This window comes from Vicugna pacos, chromosome 17 (genome assembly GCF_048564905.1).
Source record: "Vicugna pacos chromosome 17, VicPac4, whole genome shotgun sequence".
In the NCBI taxonomy this organism is placed as follows: domain Eukaryota; kingdom Metazoa; phylum Chordata; class Mammalia; order Artiodactyla; family Camelidae; genus Vicugna; species Vicugna pacos.
Genome location: NC_133003.1, coordinates 36093137 through 36112722, shown reverse-complemented (window position 1 = coordinate 36112722; position 19586 = coordinate 36093137). Strand labels below are relative to the sequence as shown.

Sequence of the window (19586 nt, the reverse complement as noted above, 5' to 3'; positions counted from 1 at the left end):
GAAGCCTGCAATCTTCTACATATTAATACATACATACTGGCACGCATCACATACATACATCTGGAAAGAAAAGGGGACTGACATGGAAGAAAACTGAACCACATAAATTCAATTGTATTTCAAATGAATGCCATAACTACCCTTAAGTGGGACAGCAAGGGATACAGGAAAGAAGAAAAAGAAGGAGGGAGGGAGTAGAGGAGGGAGGAGGAAGGAAAGAAAGAACTAATCCATGTAACTGACTATACACCCTCAGTTTGTGGCAGAATGGAGTGGGGTGGGGTGAGGGCAAGAATTGCCAACAAACCTTGAACTGTTTTTAATGAGGCTTGTTTTTTGTAATGGTATGGGCAAAGCAATTGTGAAACTATTTTGGATGTATGATAAGAATGAGCCAGTGAATAAATCTGGGAGCCAGTTTTTCAATCAGGAAGACAGTACATAAAACCATGAATGAGGAGAGACAAGAAAGAACCCTGTACGGATGGTTTGGAAACTGAGGATGTTGATGTAAATTCATAATTTTGAGATATGCATATGTATGTGCAAGTGCACCCGTACACGTTTCGGCATATATGTACACAAGTGTACTATGTAGATGGGTGAGTGCATGTATGTTTCCTACCTCTGTGCACTGAAAGGCCCAAAATGCCACACCCCAGCCACAATGAGCACACCTAGAGCCAAGAGACAGGAATTAATATCGTTCCCCACCAAAATGAACCAGGAATCCTCAGAGCAATCGTTGATGCCAGGGCTTGGATGGATAGGCACAAGATAAGCCTGGAACATTCTGGTATGCCATAAAGTAAGCCTCCAAACAATTGATGAGGGCATGTCCCAGAACATAAAAGTCAGCTTAAAGATGCTCCCACTAGCCAAATATGGGACAATTTCAGCACCAAAATAATTAACTGTATGTAGTAATCTACCAAAAGCCATTTGGAGAAAAAAGAGAGATCGTTATTCCACACTGATAGTAAATAGATAAATAAATAAATAAATAAATAAATAGAGGGAAAGAGAAGACTCTTGGTTACAGCAGAATGCCATGTGCTACCTAATAAATGTGGAAAGAGTGCTGGCATAGAAAATCAGCATTTTGTAATAACTGTAGTAAAAACTGGATCAGGCAAGATTTATGAATGGATGCTAACTAACATTTGGGGGGAAACTTGATGAGGAACAGAATCTGTGTGTGCTCTAAAGTGTCTCCCTACAGCTTGTTGATATGTTGTAAGGGAAAAAATATTGACTATACAGCAGAGAAATCAGACAACACCTTGACTAAGTGTTCAAAATTAACACCCCCAATTAGGAGCAGATGTGTGTTCTACCTCCAAGTATGACACCTCTGAGAGGGACACACCATCATCCCCTATGCAGTTCTGGCCAAGAATCACAACCTGAACACAATAATGAGGAAACAAAGTCCAAATGAGGAACATTCTATTAAAACAAATGGGTATAGAGGAAGATTGTCATTTTTTAAAAAATTGTCAACATTGTAAGTAACAACTAAAGGCTGGGGAGATGGTACATATTAAAGGAGGCAAAGAGAAGTGATAACTAAATGCTATACCTGGCACTAGATGGGGTCTTGTAATGGAGGAGGGGAAATGCTATACAAGATATCTCTGGTCAACTGATACACCTGGAATACAATGAAATTGTATAAATATAAATTTACAAAATTGGTAACTATGTTATGGTTATATATGACCATATTGTTATTCCTAGGAAATACACAATGAAGTATTCTGGGGTAAGTGGTCATGATGGGTATAAATTATTCTCAAATTGTTCAGAAAAAGAAAATGTTACAGAGGAGGGAGAGAGAGAGAGACAGAAAGAGTACATGTGCTGATGACAAACAAAAAGGAATAAAATATTAACAACAGATGAATCTGGATAAGGGGGTCTCTGAAAACTCTTCAAGCTATTCTTATTCTTGAAATTATTCTATTTATATTACATTATTCTGTATTATTCTATCTACTCTATTCTTGAAATTATCTCCTAATAAAAATGTTAAATTAAAAAGACTATATGTTTCTTAAAGGCATGGTCTCTCCAGAATGGTGATAATACTGAAGCTGGGTGATGGGTGTATAAAAGGATCAATATTCTATTCTGTGTCCTTAGTATACATTTGAATTAAATTTTTTCATAATAAAAAGACTTTTTGTCTTTCAGAAATGATTTGACTTGTCATTGGTTTTTTTTTAATTGAAGTATAGTCAGTTTACAATGTTGTGCCAATTTCTAGTGTACAGCATAATGTTTCAGTCATACATGTACATACATATATTCATTTTCATATTCTTTTTCATTATAGGTTACTACAAGATATTGAATATAGGTTCCTTGTGCTGTACAGAAGAAACGTATTGGTTATCTATTTTATACATAGTAGTTAATATCTGCAAATCTCAAACTCCCAATTTTTTTATGGTTTTTATTTAAATGCCTGATCATGTGTTGACCAGTGGCCATTTAGAAGGGCTACATGGAGATATTTTAAAACTCCATGGCACTGGATAAGTGCCTTCAAACCTGCAGCTTGCATGCCTTCAAACCTGCAGCATGCATGGCCTCCCGGGTCATGTAGTCCAATAATGGTACTGTGGTCTTTGTTTTGTTTTTTTTTTAATTACAATTCGACTGCACATACACATTATACTGCATGTAAATACATATATACAGTATACTGCACTTTTTTTTAGTTTATATGTATGTACTAATTATTATTTCTAAGAACAGGTCTGGTCTTTGTTTTTGTCTTATTGAGCCCATTCAATCTCTCTCTCTCTCCTTCCCTCTGTCTATGATGTTTAGAAACACTTATTCCTTTGGGCAGCCCATGGTGGTGTCATAAAATAGGACACCTTCTGGCTTCTTCTTGTCCAGCTGTTTTTTCACTTTCTTCTAGATTTTTTCTATCCTTTTTGGGTCACTTGCTTAATATCACCCTATTCCCCCACAGCGTAACTATGCTTTTTCAAAACACTTTCACACACACAACATCATATCGTCTGTAACCAGATGGGAACAGACAGACTTAACCACATCAACCTAAACCAGCAAAGAACCTAGAGAGGTAGTGGGTGAGTTCAGTGTCACCAGGAGCCAGAATTAGAACCCAGCACGTTTTCCTCTATATGATACCCTTGTCCGATTAACAGGATGCTACATCATGGCAAATGGCAAAATTATGCATGGTCTATGTCTATTAATAGTTTCTGGTTAGCCTTTAAATAACAGCACTGGGCTTGTTTCTAGTTGATGATCCACTCCAGCACCCGTGTCTTTTTCTGCTGTGACTATGCATAGCCTGGCTTTCCCAGTCTTGGAACTATGTCTTTTGTATGTGTCCGTATTGACTTCGCTTCCATATGAAATATTTACATATGTTTATCACTTTGTCATCATTTAGCATGGCATCTGTTTGCTTAAAATGAGTCAGGTCTCAGCCACAGCAGCTTGTCAGATTGGCGTGAGTATCTTAAAGAGAAGGGGAAACTGCCTTTCAGTAGATTCCTTTAAAAGTGAGTTACTTTATTAATTATTACCTGACATTTCATTATTTTACACTCTCAGATGTATTTCCACATGTTTCCCTTCATTTTCAGACTTATAACAACCCTGTGAGATATGTAAAGCAGCTTTTATTATTCTATTTGACAGCTGTGAAGTCACAGTCTTGGAAAGTAAAATGATTTGGAAAAAGTCACAGGGCTGAGTCCATGATGACTTGGGTCTTCTGATTCTTAGACCTGTGATCTTTTCAACCAACATGCTGAGTCACATCATTAAAATAAACAGTAAAATGTGATGCTTTGCAAAGCCGCTAGAAACTAATTTTATAATTAAATTAACAGCTACTGTTTAAGTATTCATTTAAATATATATATTATATTATATATATAAATATATATGTTATATATAATATAATAATATATAAATATATATATATTAAATAATATATATATATAACAGAATATTAAACAGATGTTTTCCATGGCTTCTGAAAATCAACTAAATCCCAAAGAGGCAATAGGTAAACCCTTATTCAATAAAGGTGGCCAGCTGGTCCTTTGACCCTCCCCAACATCACGGATCCAGCCCACGTAAGCAGAAGACTAGAGTTAGAAGAAACTGGTTGAATCAGGATGGTTGTTAGCCCAGTGGCCATCCCACCAACCCAAGTGTCAGAGTTCCCAGTAAGGGTTTGGAGATTAAATAGAAGATAAGCAGCCTAACGTCTCATTCTCTAGCAGACTGCTTTTAGGTCTATAAAAAAATCTTCGCACTCTCCTCCTCTCCCCTCAACCCGCTCTACACAGAACTCAGTGACAAGATTCTTGAAGGAGTTTCACATGTGTTCCCTAAGTTTGGGAGCATCTGTGAAATAAGAAGCTGATACCTGTTTCCTGTTTTCTGAGGCTGGGCGGGGATGCTGGCTAGAAGCAGCCCCAACAACAGAGAGAGGGGAGGTCAGCAGTGAAAAGAGCCTGCACACCCAGTGCACAAGATTCCCATGCATCAAGTACCTTGGCTACCTGGCTCAAACCATCCTGATGGGGCCACTCTCAAGATCCGCCCATGAGAGGAGCAGAGGAACCCCGTCAGAAGTAGGCTATGGTGTGGGTCACAGAAGGCAGCAGCTGGTCAGTGTTACCAAACCTCAAACCAATGGAGGACAACCATTGTTGAATAGTTGCCCCCAGTGCCCTTGTCTTAAGTTAAGTTCCCTAGAGGTAGAGACTAAGACAGAAATTCAGATGTGTGAAAATCTGCAATATAGACATCTCAGGAGAGACTGTAATGGCAGGAATGAAAGAGAATAAGGAAGGGGAAAGAATCAAGTTAGATATAGTCACAGGTAAGCCTAGCCTTGTCCTGATCCATGCTGAAGAGGGTTCTGTGGCATAAACCACACAGCAGAATCCCTCGGAGGTGAAAGGCTGGCCTTGTGTGTCCTCAGATCTGTCAGTCAGTGCTACTGGCAACTGGAATAGAAGGGTAAGCTTAACCGAGGACAATTCTCAGGAAAAGGGGTGGGGAGGAGTGGCTGTGGGCCACCCAACACTCAGAGTAACTGGAGGACATGTGCACTGGGCCAGTAAAGAGATCCAATTCAAGCACCAGAAGCGTCTACTACTCTCCCTTTCCTCTGAAGAGAATGTTCTAAGGTCTGTTCCATGTGGCATTTCAGAGACATTGAGCCCTAGTTACTCATAGTAGTGGCCTGCCCATACATAGCTTTTAACTGACTATTTCTTTCCTGTCTCCCCATTTCTTCACTTGTACTACCTGGAACCACCTCTGAGAAAGGCTAATTGCACCCAAATTCTTGTGCCATGGTCATTTTGTGGAAACTCAAAAGTAAGACAATTACCAGGAGGAAATTATTCGTATCACTCAATACGAATAATTATAGCCATGGTTGTCTATAGCCATGGTTTCCAAGTAGATCACCTTAAAGAGCAAGGAATTGAAGATTGTATTTGGAGAAAAAATAAACAATGCTTTTTCTTGTTTGTACCTCCCTGAAATTTAAGTTGATTAATAAACTGATACCTGTGAATTTTCTCATTTAATTCTCACAGCAGCCTTCTGAGGTAGGTGTAATTATTTCTACATTACACATAGGGAAATAGGTTCAGAGAAGGTTAGTGTATTGCCCAAAGTTTCTCAGCTGAGATTCAAATTCAAGTAGTCTGATTTTAAAGCCAATATTCTTATCCACTGAACCAGATCACCTTCCTTAAGGTTTCAGAAACATGAAACAGATGCTAATTTGCTCATTTCTAAAATTAAATGTCAGGCTACTAAAGCAAACCTTCAGACAATGGTGGTGGGAAGTATACTTTTTCATGTGGTGAAGGGGTGCATTTTTCCTTTTCTAATATAGCCAGGAAGATGAAAAGGGCAAAAAGTATGTTCTGTTGTTAAACTGACAGCATTATTGATATTTTTCAAATTATTACAAGAAAGACCCAGCATTCACATGTTTTATTTAAGGCAGTTCCTGCATTGTTTGGATATTACATTATTTATGTCAAAAGTGGTATATTGGATGAACATTTATTCACCCAATAACATTTATTAGTTACAACCAAGCAGTTTTAAGACACAGAATAAAAGATTGGAAAAAGGTGGGAAATAAACCAGTGTCTTATTTCTCTGGCACTCTCCCTGACATGTAGACATTTTTTTCAAGTTATAAACTACATTCCCAATATTTGCTCTGTAGGTTGACACAATTCCCAAGGCTGCTGGCTTCTAGGAATGACTATTAAATCAGCCAGGTAAGTGGAAAGATGTCAATCACAGTTTCCATTGGGGAGACCATGCTGTACAGTGATTAGGGTACAAACACTGGTGTCAGAACAGTGTTTGTTTGATTTAAATTAGGCCTTCCCACATATCTGCTAGGCAATCTTAAACTGGTTACTTAAGCACCTTTAAGACTCAGTTTTTCCAAATGAAAACTGGAGACAATAATAGTTGCTCCATGATACGGTTTGGGAAAGATCAAATGTGTTATGCATGCAGAGAGGTTACATGGCACCTGGCAGCAGAGTGAGCACTCACTAAATGGTATCTGTAATCAATTTTATATATATATATATATTTTTTTTTTCTGATTAGAACAGAGTAGGAGGGTACGTGGTGAAAACAAATACTGTTCATTTTGCAAAGATATGGCTTAGTAGGCATGCCATACTTTCCTTTCGCCACCAGCTAAATGCCATAAACATATTCACTGTGCAACGTATATTGGAACGACTGTATTGCTGACACTGTTTACCTGGGACAATGACACCTATTAACATTACCCTATGTGGTGACTTTTGGGGGTTAACCCTCTCCCCTGGGAAAGCAGCAGAAGTAGAGAGGAACTGCAGACACAGTGGAGAGAGAATATATATATGCCGATGCGGAGTGCTGTAAACTTACATCACCATGAATCTGGGATGACAGCAGAAGTCACTGAAAGGGAAGCATCAAATGAATTACACAGGCCTTCCCCAAGAAGTGGCAATAAAACAGTGGAGTACCCTTTGCCATTTCATATATTTCATCATGCCAGAAAAATTCTGCTCAAGAATTTCGTCTTAATTTCTCCTCATTTTTAGCCTCTTTCTTATTCCCCTTGCCATGTGGCTTCGGAATTTATTCTCTCATTTGACATATATTTACTGAAAGCCTTCTCTGCCGTATAGAAGTCCTCAGAGACCTTTGTCAAGCTATAAGTGTAAGTTATGGTAACTATTTCCTTTGATACCTCACAAAATTAAACTGTTTTCCTATTATAAAGGATGGATACAAAGAGAGCCAGGTAAAAAATAAATGTTTATTAAGCGTGTGTAATCACTCTTAAGCCAACACCATTGTTTTATGTTAAATAAGAGTAAATGCCAACTGATTTCATGGCTGAACTTGTCAAATTGTTAATACTCTAACAAGAAAGGACACTAGAAAATCATCTCTCATTAATATGGTGAAACCACAAAGCTGATTCCTCATAGTGTCTGGGGCTGTCATAATTATTTAAATATGAGGTGATTTAGCTATCCAAGTCATCCTGGAGGTCCATTATCTTCCTGACTGAGAAATGTCAGAAATGGAACATATGGTATACACCCCCCACAGCACACACACATACCCTGTTAATTGATCACAATGCTTTTTCCCACTGAATGTTGGTACTGCCTTGGAATCCTTCTCAAACCAGTGTTCCAGGAAATACCTTCCACTGTCAGTGTGAGCACATGAATTATATCCATCAAGGATATAACAATATTTCCAGTTGATGGGGGAGGGGATCCTTTTTAAACTTTTTGGCAAACTGAGTCCTTCAACTCCTTAAATTTGTGCATCTGGATACACAATCCACCTAGAGTTTAAAAAAAAAAAACTAGCTCTTTAAATAGAGAAGGTTCTTACGTCATCTCATAATATCAAATGATTATCAAAGATAGCCTTATTTGCATATTCCACAAAGATTTTTATTCTGCTTTCATTTATCAAGGAACTAGAAGAAAGTTGGGTCAGCCATGTTTACAAAAAGAAGTACTTGTATCCACCAATCCTCACCTTGGCATACTGTGGAAGTGAGACTCTTAATATACCAAATTGTAGGTTCTGATTCTGAGCACACAGCCTCAAAATCAATGTAGCATTTTCAGTAATTTTCAGAAAAAAACTCAAGGAACAAAATATCTTCTATTTAAGATAAAGCTCTTGCTTATTTATCTAAAAGGAAAACTCTTAGTAGTCCTTCAAAACCCAGTTCAGATATCATCCCCTGTGGGAAGGCAGCTTTGCTCATCTCCTCTGACCATTAATCTGTTCTAAGGGGTTTTCTCCATTGCTTACACAGATACCCTCATCAGTCTTCACTGTGTCCTCTACCAGATGGGCAGCTCCTTAAATGCCAGGGGACATCAGCCATTTCCTTGTCCTGTGCACACAGCAGAGTTCCTGGCCAAGAAGCTGTACTCACTAAAATTATTAATACTGTAGTAAACAGTATACTCAATTACAAACACAGGGAATCACATTTTTAACCAGATATTCTTGAGAGATATCAGAGATGGTGAAAAATGGTAACGAACAATTGACATAAAGAAGGTCAAGAGTGTTGGAGAGAAAGATCTAATCATTCATTCATGACTCAACAAATATTTATTAAGTGTCTATTATAGCGAAAAGAAGAGAGCATGGATGGACCTCCTGCCTGGTAGAAACTTATCTACCACCCAACACAAGTAAACAAGTTTTTGATCACCAGCCACAAAGAAACTCGGGTAATAAATAAGTATAAAGATGATTGTTGAGACTGGAGAGCTTGATCAGCATTAACAAACCACGTCAACAACTATGATGCTATACTGATCCTATTTCTGGACATTCCATCAATTGTTGAAGACAATTACATAAGCTTTGACTTCAAGCTTGAGAGTTATAAAAACTCTCAAAATTGCTTTATGTCTGTTGCAGGAAGATGATAAAGAGAAATGTTCACCTTAGCACCATGAAGAAAAGTTTTTATACTGCTAAATTCACTTAAAAAAAAAAGCTTAGTAACCTAATTTTTTATATCTACAGATAGATTAATTTTTATTGTATCATGCTTGTAAAACTTGCATAATCATCTGAGCCATGTTTCAAAAAATTAAAGTAACTAAAAACCAAGAGTCTCCAATGTCTCTTAAATTTGGAACATACATAGAAATCTGTGTGTGTGTGTGTCTATGTGTGTTCACGTTGATCTAGATACTAGGAAAAGCAAGCAGACAGAGCAAGGACTTTGAAGTCAGGTAGGTCATTGTTTAAATTCTAACATGGTCCCATGCTAGGTGGGTGACCTTATGGAAAATTATTTCACCTCCTCAAGCCTCTTTTCTCAGTCTATTTATATGACTGCTCTAACAGCCACAAGAATAACATATATCCTATTAGGTTGCTGTTTGGTTATGAAGATTTTAATATGTCAAACACTTAGTAGAGAACTTGACATATGGCAGAAACTCAATAAATTATAGCATAATAAAAATATTATTATTATAACTATGATTGTTAATTTGTGTACCCTAAGCCACTCTACCTCTACCATCTATCCCCTCAACTCTTCCCCCAGCCCTACAGTCTGTAATAAGTCATGGTGAATGGAGAAGTCATTAAGAGCAGGTGAAAATGGGAATGGAGGGTCCCTTAGTCATGGCAGCACAGATATTAATGACATCTTTTGAATCACTTTCATGGACTAAACTAGTAAGTGCATATAGAAAACTTATGATAATGTATGGCTGTCATTTATAAATTAGGGATAAAATAACGTCTTCTTTGCAAGCTTATTTTGAAAAAAACATATAGTATATATAATTTATGTAGCACAGCTCCTGAAACACAGTAGACACTCAAATTGGCAGCTATAACTATAAATACTATAATTTATAATGTGTATTTATTGTTCCCAGGGTGAAAACGATGATTAAAATTAATCTTTAATTCCAAAGAGTCCCTCTGATGGGCTGTGATAAAGGTGTGAAACTTTCTTTCTCAACATCCTCACCTCCTTTTGCAGCCCAGGTCTTCCTGTCCATGTCAGTAGTTCTAGGACATCCAAGAAGGTCTGGGAAAGCTAACAATCTCAAGAAGTACTTCTAACAACTCTAGATGGACTATTCTATAAGTAGCTGTAAGAACACAAGAATCCAGGTATAAAGTGGGCTGCTCAACTCACAGTTAAAGACCTTTGATTCTTTGTGTTTTCTCCTTAATCCCCATGGGTTTGGTTTTAAGGAGAGCTGGGTCACATAGAATTTTAACAAAGGCTTCTCTGAAAATACAAAAGAACTATACTTTCTGTATTATTATGTAGCCACTTTTATGAACTTATTATATAGAGGCATTTAGTTAAATAGGATTCTCTCTTCTCCAAATTAGTACAGAATCTACTTTACTTTTTTTGGTTTCAGCAGTGTTTCTAAAATTCTTCCCAAATTGTGTTTCATTTATCCCAATTATAATTCCATGAACAGAAGACAGACCACAATATGAAAATAAGAGAGAGACTGGAAATATAAAATGGCATAGGCACTCTGGAAAACAATTTGGCAGCTTCTTAAACAACTAAACATGCAACTAACTACCATATGACCCAGAAATTGCACTCTTATAGAAATATCTTAGAGAAATGAATTTATGTTCACCCCCCCAAAAAAACAAAAACTGTACACAAATACCCATAGCAGCTTTATTTGTAATAGCTAAGCAATGGACTCCACCCAAATGTTCTTCAACACTTGAATGGTTGAATAAACTGTGGCACATCCATGCCATGGAATATGACTCAGTAATCAAAGAGCTAAACTGTTGATACAAGCAAATAGTTCAGATTATGAATTATGAGTATATGCTGAGAGAAAAAAAATCTCAAAAGTGTACACACTGGTGAGTCCATTTTTGTAACATTCTTGAAATGACAAAAAAACTTCTAAATAGAAGACAGATTAGTGGTTGCCAGGGGTAGAGGCAGGGTAGCAGGCATGGTAGGGGCAGGGAAAGGGACTGGAGGATAGCAAGAGGGAGGTGGGTGTGGTTATAAAAGAGCAACACAAGAGACCTCTGTGGTGTTGGGACTGCTCAGTGTCTGACTGTGGTGGTGGACACAAGAACATAGACATCTGACAAGATTCTATAGGACATGCAAATGGGTACAAATAAAACTGGGAAAATGTGAATAAGATCACTGAATTGTATCACTGTCAATATCCTAGTTATCATATTATAATGTAACTTTGCAAAATGTTACCATTTGTGAAAACTGGACATAATGTACATGGAATCTTTCTGTACTATTTCTTACAACTGTGTCTTAGTCTACAATATCACAAATTTTTTTTCAATTAAAAATTAAACTGAACGTGTATAGTACAGGGAATTATAGCCTATCTTGTAATAACTTTTGATGGAGTATAATCTGTAAAAATTCTGAAATCACTGTGGTATATAGCTAAAATTAATATAATATTTTAAATCAACTCTAGTTCAATAAAAAAAATTACACTAAGTGCAGGCACTAAGAAAAAGGAAAAAAATTTTTTTACAATGTCAGTGTTGAAAGGAAATTATACAGTTCAAACCTCTGGAAAATTCTTGCATTATTAGCTAGTGATTGCTTAACCTCTATTTACTTGAACCAAGAGAAAATTTACCTCCTCTGGAGGCAATCAGTAACAGTTTTCCTCAATCTGAAAAGTTCTTCCTGAAATTGAAAACGGAATTTTTTTTAAAGAAGTTGCATCCATTGTTTCTACAGAGTAAATTTAAACCCTCGTGCACACGGCATCCCTTCAAAATCATAAAAAGAGCTCATTTTTTGCTCTGAGTTTGATTTTCTTTAAGACAGTCTCAGTTATTTTTCCTCATACTTCATGCTTTTATGCTCCTTCTCCACCCTAAACAGTTCTTCTCTAAACACATTCCAACATCACCAGTTTTTCCTTAGAGCAAGTGCAGTGTTCTAAGTGTGACATAAACAGCAGAGAGTAGTAGGGCTGTGACTGTTCTTATGGATGGGGAGTAGAGGAAGGGAAATAAGTGTAATTATAGAAGGACACCTAAAACTAGGGATCTTCCTGGTGATGGAATTGTTTTGTAGCTTGACTGTATCATGGTTAATATCTTAGTTATAATGCTGTATGGTTCTATAAGATGTTACTGTTTGGAGAAACTGAGTAAAGGGTACATAGGATTGCTCTGTATTAATTCTTAAAATTACATGTACATCTACAACTATCTAAAAACAAAAAGCTTAATTAAAACAAGAAAGAGAGGAGAGCAGAGACTGCCTCAAGTTCTAAGCTGTCAGAGGAGGTTGAATAGTTGCAAAAACAAAGCAAAGCAAAGCAAAGCAAAGCAAAAACACTCAGACTCCAACTGACTCTGGGTGGGTGGGTCAGAAATAGATGTTAATATTTGTGAGTAAATATGCTGGAATGGTTTATGCTTGGCTCCAAACTGCATACCCCACCTAAAAAAATTAGTATATGAACTCCAGCATCTGAATATATGGAGAGGTATGCATATCTGTAGCACACATTTGGAGAAGCGTTACACTCTCCTGATACCGTGGCTTTCCAGAATTATATCTAAACACATTAAAAATCTTGGTGTTCTCCATGATCGTTCTCATTTTTCGACATCTCATGCTCAAGCTAAGAGTCAATTCTGTTGTCTCTGTCTTCAAAATATATCCAGAATCTGACCACTTTCTCATCCGTTTCACTGCTACCATCATCTCTCACATAAATTACCCTAACAGCCTCATAAATGGCTTCTACCGTCACCCTATTCCTCTACAGTCTGTCTTCAGCAGACAGAGTGATCCTTTAAAATACATCAGATCGTGACATTCTTCTCTTCAAAACCTTTTGATGGCTTCCAAACACAAATGCTACTATGGAAAAAGTCAAAATCCTTGCCAGCGCTTTCCATGTCCTCCATGATCTAAGTCCCTCTATACCTCTCTTGACCTTGCATTTTCTACTCTTCCCTCCCTCCATCCTTCAGTGCAGCCTTACTCTTCCCTTTGCTGTGGTTCAAATATACCAGTCAAACCCCTGCCTCAGGGCCTCTGCACTGGCTACTCTATCTTGGATGCTCTTCCCCAAGATATCCACATGACTAACTCCCACATCATCTCTAGGTGTTTGCTTGAATGCTACCTTACCATCACTCCTTGCTCATTCCGCTGCTTTTTTCTTTCAAAGAACTTAATACAATCTGCAAATTACTTATTTATCTTATTTCGTTTATTAGTCTCTACCATTAAATGTGCTTTGCTCACCAGCACAAGAATATTGCCTAGGACACAGAAGGCACTCTGTTGAAAAAACTAATGAATAAATAAGTGAAATGAAGGAATAAGGCATTTCCATAATAGGAAATACTAGAGATTTTGATAAAATTCCCTGCTTTCAAATCTAAGCCAGAATCCCCCTCCATCCTGCTTGTTCCTTTCTACAATGTACAACTCCTTCACTGAATTAATAAACTCCTCCACAACACTCACAGCTTCGTTTTTGTTCTAATTGCTCCATATATGGCTTGTCTTCTCATGTAAATTAGAAGCTCAAGAGTAAGAGCCAGTTCTCGGTTTTTGTTTTTTGTTTTTTGGTTTTTTTTTGATCCACCCTCATTACTGGCAGAGAACAAAGCCCACCAAAGGTATTCACGAGGTAAATACTTCTTGACTTGATTCCATCCCTGAATTTCAAGATCCCTCCTATATTGTCCTCATTTTGATATCTACTTTGTAGTATATTTAAATCTTACGATGATTATGTCTCTTTTTCAAATGTAATTGAGTGCTGACGACATCATTCTGGCTGCAAAAGTTTTCTACTGATGTGATTAAATATAACCTTTCACCACCCACCTCACTAACATTCCCCAGCAGTAGAATCTGTCACCATGTTCTTATCATTAGTTGATTTGGAAGGTAAGGGCTGTCACCAAGACTATGTAAGTCACAAATGAAGGAGATTTCACGGGAAGTTCACCATCAGGGAAGGGGAAAAGCTTTGTAACTCACAGAAATAAGTAAAGATTTTCAATTAAATCCTCCTGGCTGTGGAAATTTTACCTTGCCATGCATAATGACTGAAGCAACCATTTGCACTAGGCTTTAGAAATGCAGATTCAGAGAATTCATTTTAAAGCAAATCAGAAACTTATCTTTTTATCTGACTGTTTCTATCCTTAAATGTCACTCCAAGTTTAAAGCTCTTGAATACTGTTTTATGTAGAGTCCTTAGAGATAACTTTGTATGTTGCAAATTTGGTTTGTATAGCACTGAGTTTGAAGAAAAGGACTAGGGCAGTATGAAAAACCATAGGGAATGAAAATTCATAAAGGAGACTTTACTGATAGAAAAAGAGGACAGGCAGGAAAAAACAAACCAAATTTCTCTGAAAGATAATAAAATACTGAAAGTGCTGGGGGGAGGGGGATGATCCTAAAAATCATTTATTTCAGCCTCTTCACGTAATGCAGGCAAATACTTCTGTCCAAAACGGTGAAATAAATTGTGCAAAGGTCACACAGTGGTTAAGGACAGAAGTATGATTAGAATCTAGCTCTCCTATCTCCCTCCCAATTTTTTTCTCTGACATCAACATTTCTCAACCTTAGCACTACTAACACTTGGGGCCAGATAATTCTTTGTCATAGGAGACTGTTCTGTGCATTCCAGGACACTTACCAGCATCTTTGGTTTCTCTCCACTCACGTCCCCTCCCTAGTTGTAACAACCAAAAATATCCCCAGACCTTCCGAATGTTCCCTGGAAGCAAAACCACCTCCTCACAATTGACCAGTGGTATCAGACCACCGTTCAACATGATTACCAAGCAGGAATAACTGAGAGGTTTCCATTTCCAGTGCAACAATCTGTACAAGGTTCTACACCCAATAGGTACTTGTGCTAGTCAGAATTCCGGCTGAAGTGGCAGAAATCCATCTCAAACTAATTTAGACAACGTGGTAATTCACAGGCTAGCATGAACCAAGCATGCTAGGGGACTGCTCCAGGATCTGTCCACTGATCCTTTGCTTGTATCAGTTCCCTCTTGTACATCTTATTATCTCAGGCCCTTCATCTGGGAGTGGACACAGATCTGGAGTCACTACTCCACAGTCCAGAAAGAACAATCTTGCCACCTTCAGTCAAGAAAGTTCTAGAAAGACAATGATGAGCCCAGAGTGGGTCACGTGTCCCCACCCTATGGTCAGGATATGGCTGCTCTGTTTTCAGCAGAAGGGGGGTGGGCGCAAGGTGGAGAGGGTGAGGGATACTGATCAACAGCATGATAACAGCAATGATAATAACAATAATAATAATGATGGTAATGATAATAATAATACAAATAATATAAATAACATATAATATATATTATAATATATAAATAATATAGATAATAATGATAATACCAGTGTCCCCCACAGTGCTTTGAAAATAACTATTCTATTTGGAAATGACTATTCTAATTTATGTTACCACTTCCTTTAAATCCATATATATGTTATTATGTTGGAGGCTCTTTCAAACCAGATGGAATGCTCATGCCTCCAACGGCCAGTTTCTTAGCATGAGTGTTTTTGCTGTTAACAAGGCCTGCCCCTAATATTCACTGGGTCCAGAGGAAGATGGCAAATGAAACTAAATATTTTAAATCTCACATAACACACTAAATGTTAAATAAATACAGTCTTTATTCCCACATTGACAAATACATCCTCATAAAGACCTGGAAGGTGAGGTTTAGAACTTAGACATTTCAAAGTCCTGGCTGTTCTGCAGTAGAAAGTGGTAGCATGGGAAGAGCCATCCTCCAGCCCCCAGGCCACGGCCTGCTCATCCTTCTTCACACAAGTAGCTTCCTCTCACACTGTGCAAGCCTGTACATCCAAGCCCCACCAGCGCGCCCTGCAAACGACTGCCTCTGGCACACCCTCCAGGTCTACGGTTTCCATACAGGCAGCGTGGTCTGTCCTGCGTGGGAGAGACTCCGAAAGGAGCTCACACAGGCTCTGTAAGTGGAATCAGGACCATCAGAACAGGAATTCCAGGTCTAGGTACCAAGAGCATGTTCTAGAATGTTGTGCAAGCACCATGTGTATACACATCCCCCAACCATGTGAACTCCTTCCCTGAGGAGGGCCAGAGGTGGGCCTTTTAAAGCATGGGGCCCAGGGCTTCTCTTGACAGGATCTAAGGGCACTCCTAGGTGGAGAATGGTAAGTGTGTTCTGCACAAAACTTCTGACTTCCGTAAAATAGTACATTAAAAATGATGCACTTGTGGGGAAAAAATCACAGTTAAGGGCACTCCAAACCTATTCAACTTTGCAACCAAATCAACAACAAAACAACAATCAGTACCTTGGAAGAGAATTTGAACAGCTTGAGAAAGCAGCTCAGTGAGACTGCCTCAGAGGAGTTAGAAATAAACAAGAAACAATACAATGCAAATGCTGGCTTGTGGGCAGAGTCAGAGCTGAAGGAAAGAAAGATCTGAGTCAGCAGGGTTGCTGCTAAGGTGGGCACAGCAGGAAGTGAAATCTGCTACAAGACAAGAGCTGGGCGCAGTGGAGGTGCTTCTCTCTGGGGAGGATGCTAGAGGCAGGCATTTATTTTAAATTTTCTTTAAAATGGAGTTGAAAAGTCTCCTGCATGAAGAACAAATAAACTGAAGGTCTTTCCTTTCCTGATGATGCTTATAATTCCACTCCCATCCTTTCAGCTTCCACTGCCTAAGAAATGTGGGCATGTGTAACTCCAACATTATTTTTGTGTTGAATTGGTATCATTACCTATTAGCAATTGTATGTGAACTAATGAGTGTTATGGAACCATGTAGTAGCAGAATAGCTAATTTTTCTTTGTTCTTAGGATAATTATTTCATTGATGATGATTGAAAGAATGAAATATGTACCGTCTGTCACTCAACTGGAAAATGTGTATTTCCCACCCCTCACAAACGCGTGTCACACAATTCCACATCTTGTTCAATACTCCATCCAAATGCCATCTATTGCCACATGCTTTTTTGTTGTTGTTGTTGTTAAATAGTAAGGAAAATTTCATTCAAGACTATTGTAGGGGAGAAAGACTGAACTCAGCTCCCAAGAAAAGACAGCTGGGAATGTATAGCCAGACTGAGGATGTCAGTAGATGGACAGCTACTAAGAGGAGCTGTCAAGGGAAGGAGGATTCTTGCTAAAGGTAGGCCAAGGATGAGCCTGTGGATGAGACCTAGTCAGGAACAGGGCTCAGGGAAGCCCGACTAAAGTTCGGTGGAGGAGATCCTCTTTGTCACCACCCATCACATTAGCTGCCAGTTTCAGGGAAGCTCATCTCTCTCCAACCTATTTCTATTTTTCTACGCCCCAGCCTCTATTCCCTCTCCTCTTGTGACATCCAGCATAATTATTCTTACTGGATCTAAACTGAAAATGCTATTTTTTTTTCAAATTGAAGTATAGGCAGTTTACCATGTTGTGTCAATTTCTGGTGTACCCAAATGCTTTCCTGACTGTTTTAAAGGGATCTCATCTGCTCCTGCCACCTTTTTACCAGCCTCTCTCCGCATGTTCCTTAAGTTATTTATACAGCTGTACTGACTTCTTGAGAGCAAAATTTAGGCTGTATTTATCTTTCCATAGGTCACTGTATCTCATCCAGGGCTTGGCTATGGGAGGCATTCAATAAATGCTTAAGCAAATAAGTAAAATCTTGAATCTGGAAGCCACACTGATCAAATTGCCTTGAATGATGTAAATTAAATGGCAACCCTTATCTTTATCATCTACCCACTTTTTGCCATCCCCTGTGAAGCTGAACATCCTATAGAAAAATAGACAACAGTAATACAATGCAATAATAATTACGCTAGCATTTTTAGAGAATCAGGCATGAAGCCAAGTGCATAATGAGTATTAGCTCACTCAAAAATCATCCTAAAGGTAAACGGCAGTACCCCTATTCCATAAATAAAGAAGCTGATGGTCAAAGAAATTAATAGATTTGTCCAAGATGGCATAGTGGAGGTGATGAACCTCACTGATTAATCCTCTGAATCTCAAGTCCTCATTTATAAAATCAAGACAAATATTTTCCTTGCTGACCTCACAGAATCATTGTGAAGTTGAAGTGAGCTGCAAAAACCACAAGAAAATATTAATTTCTTACATTTGCAAAAAAAAAAATTAGAGGTTTTTAAAGTGCTTTCACACATGTCAAGCACTTTAAAAGCCTTAGGGTTCTGTACAAATGTAAAGATTTTTAATCTCCTATGCTATTTTTAATCCCTTACATGTTTTAGGCACTACAAGGTAACAGTAGTATCAACAGCTAATATTAAAATATGCTAAGCTCGGTGCTAAGAGCTTTACATTGATTGTTTTAATTTATACTAAGAAGAAAAAAGAGGTTACTATCCTTAATAACCCACTTTTAGGTGAGAGAATATATGGAAATTAGCAATTTGCATACTTCATTTTAGTACATTAGCAGGTCAGGATTTAAACTTAATCACACTATTTTAAAAAATAATATTTCATAACAGAATTCATTCAAGACATCTGATAATGACAACATTGTGTAAATTCAATGTACGTGCACTTGTCATTGATAATGGTAACCTAGTGGTATGGATGGGTGGAGAGATGCTGAAACTTCAAATAAATTGTGTCCTCAAAAGCATCTAAAAAAAGTTAGCTGGATTCTTTTGAAAAATTCTGTGTATGTGAATCATTTCCATTAAGGAATGCTTCAATTTGCCCAACAGTTATAATACTATAGAATTATATATTTGCAAGTAAAATATTTCTAAATAAAATTAAATTGTGGATGTGTTGAATAGAGTAGCCCTTTAAAAGAGCCCTGAAAATAATAATTCTATGAAATAACAACCAAAATGTAAATTACTCTTCTAAGCTCTACCATAAGTTAATATTATTATGTAAAAAAATTTCTCAAGGATAATACATGCTTTTATTAACAAATCTTATTTTTAAAACAGCTTTAAATTTACAGAAAAAATTGAGCAGATAGTACAGAGTTCCCATATAGTCTGCCAACCCAGCCTTAGCACACAATTACCCCTATTATTCATCTTACATTAGTACAGTACATTTGTCACAATTAATACACCAATGATACATTATTGATACTGAATCCTATACTTTATTTAGATTTCCTTAATTTTTACCTAGTGTCCGTTTTCTGTTCCAGGATCCCCTCTCAGATACATTTAGTCTTTGTGTCTCCTTAAGCTCCTCTAGGCTGGGACAGTTTCTCAGACTTCCTTAATTTCAATGACCTTAACCGTTTGAAGAGTATCCGTCAGGTATTTTGTACTGTGTCTTTCGATTGGGCCTCTTCTGGTATTTTTTTCATAACTATACTGAGGTTATGAGTTTGGGAGGAAAAGACCATAGAGAAAAAGTGTTGTTCCCATTATATTATACCAAGTGTACATATTATCCATCCACATTATTTGCA

The 19586-nt window shown here is 37.7% G+C and overlaps 1 protein-coding gene across 17 annotated transcripts in view; it reads right to left on the bottom strand.

Moving 5' to 3' along the window:
• TAFA1 (TAFA chemokine like family member 1) overlaps window positions 1-19586 on the bottom strand; it is an 821149-nt gene that overhangs the window by 710695 nt on the left and 90868 nt on the right. For 12 of the 17 annotated variants that reach the window (XM_072941650.1, XM_072941666.1, XM_072941661.1 and 9 more), the window contains one exon: window positions 11733-11782. The exons of the other annotated variants lie outside the window; for them this stretch is intronic. The gene's annotated coding sequence lies outside the window, so the exon portion shown is untranslated. The remainder of the gene's footprint in view (window positions 1-11732; window positions 11783-19586) is intronic. 17 annotated transcript variants of the gene reach the window in all.